We start from the raw sequence: 5000 nt of genomic DNA, 5'->3' as shown, positions 1-5000 counted from the left end.
CAGATAGGTAGATGGATAGAGATGTGCGTGTTGAAATAATGCCTCTCATTAAAATACCACTGGTAATGGATATCACCGCAAAACAACATGTAAGCATTGGTAAAAAAAACAAAAATACCTATATATACATATATATACATCACAAAACCAATATATATAATATATATATATATATATATAAAATATATATATATATTAAAATATGTGTGTGTGTGTGTGTGTTTTGTGTGTGTGTGTGTGTGTGTTGTGTGTGTGTGTGTGTGTGGTGTGTGTATCACCTGTGGCGCTGGTCACCATTGTGGGTCTTGGGGTATTATTCATTCTTTTCTCTCTCAATTTCAGAAGCGGTTTTGCCTTTACACGGTTTTTTCAAGAAGGGCCATTTGTCCTGCAGCAACTGCAGAAAAACGTGCGAATCTTCAAATACTGTCATCTATTCGGCCATCGGCAGCCAACAATATGGCGGTCCATCCGCTCGTCACAGCTGAACCAGAATACGTCGAAGTGGACGATAAAAGTTTATCAGCATCTGGCGACTCGTTTGCGTGTGTGTGACATATGTATATATATGTGTGTATGCGTTTGAACATTCTCTGTTTAAAAATTCATTACTAATTTGTGTCCAAGCCAGTTTCTGTCCTCTTCGTGGCCACACACACTCCAGTATAGATATCAAAATATATGTTTGGTTTGTCTGTGAATCAGTCGTGGTTACACTTCTTTTTAATGTTTTTTTTTATAGATGCTATCTCGCCAAACAAAAATACCATATTCGCTTGTTTTAAGCCTTGTTTTGTGCTTAAAACTTCACTTTGATACATCACTTGAGGATTTATTTCGTGCAGTAAATAAGGTCGAAATACTTTGTGCCGTATGATGGGGATTTAGTAGGTTGGTAGGATGGAGCGAGTTTGGAATGATGTAAATAGCTTTATATATTATATATATATATATATATAATATATATTTTATATATATATATATAAAATATATGTGTGGTATGTGTGTGGTGTGGTGTGTGTGTGTGTTTGGGGTGGGGTTTGCGTGTGTGTTGTGTGTGTATGTGTGTAAATAAATATATATATATATATATATATATATATATATATATATATATATGTGCCGTATATATTTATATACATAATATATTATATATATATATATATATTTTATATATAATATATATTTATATATATATATATATATATATGTGGTTGCATGTGTGTTGTGTGTGTACACATATAAGACCGTATATGTATATATATAGGGGTGTGTGTGTGCATATGTATATGTGTATTGTTTATTTATATATAATTATATATATATATATATTTTTTTATTTTTTATATTATTTTTTACATATTATATATATATTAGAGAGGGGAGAGAAGAGAGGAGAGAAATACACATGTGTTTATATATTATTATATATTATTATATATATATATATATATATATATATTATATGTGTGTGGGGTGTTTTGTGGTGTGTGTGTGTGTGTGTGTGTGGTGTGTGTTTGTGTGTGCGTGTGTGTGGTGTTGTGTGTGAGTGGTGTGTCTATGTGTGTTTGGATATATATATGGAAATGTGGACTGGGTTATATAGTGATGTATATATGTTTATGCAAATCATTGTTGAAAATATCCATTTTTTTTAATAATCTTTTTGAATTAAATTCAAACGTCGGGGAGTTATGCAGCAGGTACGATATTTATTATAAATAAATTATGGCTTCCCTTGCCATGTTTACAGGATACCATCTAAATTAAGGTAAGACGGTGGGAAGGAGCGGGTTTATAAGAAGTTGATGGAGCAGGCGATAAGCTGGATACTGTGGCTCTCTTCGTAGGTGATTCTGCCACCCAGCCGGACTCGCCATCGACGTAGTAGGTTTACCTTCTGCCACGCGGCGTCGGGGAGTGCACATAGTATGTTCCCCCTGTGTGTTGACCCATCGCGATCTCCCTTTATGTCCATAGTTGGTTTTTTTCAGAGTATTCGGCGTTACGTTATACTGGGGGGGTTGGATTGGGGTGGAACCTACATATGGAAGTAAATGAACATTCGTAAAGCAGTTTTAAAAAACAGTGCTCATTACTTAATATCATCAACAATACAAGCAAAGAATTTAAATTTAAACAAATGCTGTAGTATGGTATGCTAAATTCATCTTTAAATCCAACTCACGTCTGGATAGACGGGAGCATTGTAGGAAGGAGAAAAGGGGGGACGGGGCGCGCTGTAGGGATGGGTGGGAGGCGAGTCGAAGGGGTGGGTGAGCAAGGGGAGGTAGGAAGGAGTGTCGGGTCGGGCGCAACGGCGAATGCGAGACCACTAATGCAAATACCTGGAAGGGTAGATTTTGAGTGTGATTACATCTGCAATAGTGAATTATTGTTTACTGCACGTTTCCCAAACGTGGAGGTTTACCTTTAAGGGCCATTTTTTCATGGAAATCGCGACGACTAAAGCAATGAGAAAGTTCGAACCTTTTATAGCAACTTCCGAGCTCCAGTCCTTTTGACGTCATAAATTGCCAGATCACTTATACTTTCGAATTCTTGGAAATGCATGCTGTTGCTTTGATAGGAAAAAGTGTGCTGAAGGTACCACACCTTGAAAGTCTTAGTAAAAAGCAAAACGAGTGAACGTGTATTATAGTAAAAATAATTTTTACATATATATATGCATAAATGGATGATAGATATACAACATATATGTGTATATAAATCTATATATATCAATATATATATATATATATAACTATATATTATATGTATATATATTATATATTTATATATATAGGTGTGTGTGTGGTGTGGGTGTGTGTGTGTTGTGTGGTGTGTGGTGTGTGTAAGTAGTATGTATATTGGGGTTTGTATGTGTGTGTGTGTGGTTGGTGTGCGTCAGTGTGATTTATGTATAAGTGCGTATGGTGGGGATATACATATTGGATGGAGAGATAGATAGTACATCCCTAAGTATATAAGTTTGAGTGTGTGTTGTGGCTTTTTGTGAATAGTGGGCGTACATATATAAGTATATAATAAAATATATATATATATATATATAATATATATATATATTATTATATAAAATATGTATATATGTTGTGTATAAAGTATATATATATATATATATATAATATAAAAATATATATATAATATATAATATATATATTATAATATAAAAAATTATACCGTGTTACACCCAGAACACGCAAACACCTCCTCTCTCTCCCTCTCTTCTCTCTCTCCTTATATATATATATAATTATATTATATATATATAAAATATATAAACGTCACACAAACACACACACACCAATATATATATATAATAATATAGATATAGATATATATTATAATTAATATATAACATATACATATATTAATATATATACATATAATATAATAGTATAAATATATACTATACATATATATAGATGTATAAAACTATATATATATATATATATAGATATATATATGTGTGTGTGTGGTGGTGGTGTGTGTGTGTGTTGTGTGTGGATATTCTATAGTTTTATCTGTTACTATAAGTATATGATACAAAGTTCACGCACATATACAAACGTACACAAAGACACAATACAGATGTATGTGCGTGTGCGAAGAATATATCCGCACGTGGGCATAGTACGTGAACAGACAGAATGGGATGCCATAAAAGCACGAATACACACATAAATAATGAAATGAATACAACGTTTTCAGTATAATTCGATTGTGACCCCCTCCCCTTTTCCATTTAATTTGATTCCATTTTGAAGTCTTTCTTGGTGTGAAAAAGGGGGTTTGCTGAGAGGAAGATCCGTAAGATCGCATTTCCTCTCAGTAGATCACCGTACACTAAGAAAGATTTTAAAAAATTTTGCCTTTCTGCTTCAAACAGATTTTACCTCCTAGTTTCGGAATCTTAGTATATTCAAAAGATGCAACCAGAGTTGAACTTGTTCTAACAGCCATACAACTATTCAGTCTAACTACCTAACAAGCCATTTTGCCTTCCAAAGGTTTGCCTCTTTGTTTATTTATTTATTTATTTTATTTTCGTTATTTGTGCTAATTTCTTTAAAACTTGTATCTATAATTTTATTCTGATTTTAATTTACAATAAATATTTTTTGTATAATTTGTATTTTGTTAGATATTTTTGTGCTCTTATTGATGTTTTTAACCAATTTAGCTTTTACTCCTGTTCGCTGGTCTAAAATAATTTGAAAAACTGCTTTAAAAACACATAATAATTTTGCTTTGTATAGTAATATATCTGCCGTATTCCTTTAAATCACTGAAGATTAAGAGAATGACTCCGAAACGTATGACATTAATATAGATGTTAGTAGCAACCTGGGTTTACTTACCCCTCTGCGGTTATATATATATATTAATAATATATATAATATATAGATATATATATATATAATATATTATCTGTATTATATGATAATATATAATTTTCATCAATGAATAATACACCCACATACAACATAGGTACATACATATATAAATACATACATACATACATACATACATACATACATACATACTACATACATACATACATGCATTGTATATGCAACTATATATGTACCCACACATATTTAAATCTATATATTGTCACAAATGTAAAGGGTTATTAATAGCATAAGAAACATGATGAGGTCATAGATGTAACTTAAAAATGGGTTTCGAATTACGTTATTGTGATGAAAGAAACAGAAATATAAGGTTAAAGCCTTTAACATCACACGATTATTTTTTTCTCTAATGGGATTTGGCGTTTCGGAGGACCTCAGTCGGTGTCAGTTTGTCCTTTCCCGAGTTTAAAGTATACTTCCTAATCCGCTTCAACTCCCCCTGCCCTTTTGGATTTCCCTTGCCCCACACTGTCTTGTCCCAATAGCCACGTGACTAACGTCATTGACGAAATATAGTGGCGATGTTGTTTAGTCCAAATATAGGATGCAAAAATGGTCTTT

The sequence above is a fragment of the Penaeus monodon genome, unplaced genomic scaffold (assembly GCF_015228065.2).
Source record: "Penaeus monodon isolate SGIC_2016 unplaced genomic scaffold, NSTDA_Pmon_1 PmonScaffold_13446, whole genome shotgun sequence".
Classification (NCBI taxonomy): Eukaryota; Metazoa; Arthropoda; class Malacostraca; order Decapoda; family Penaeidae; genus Penaeus; species Penaeus monodon.
The sequence above is the reverse complement of the archived record's forward strand: the minus strand, read 5'-3'. Positions refer to the sequence as shown.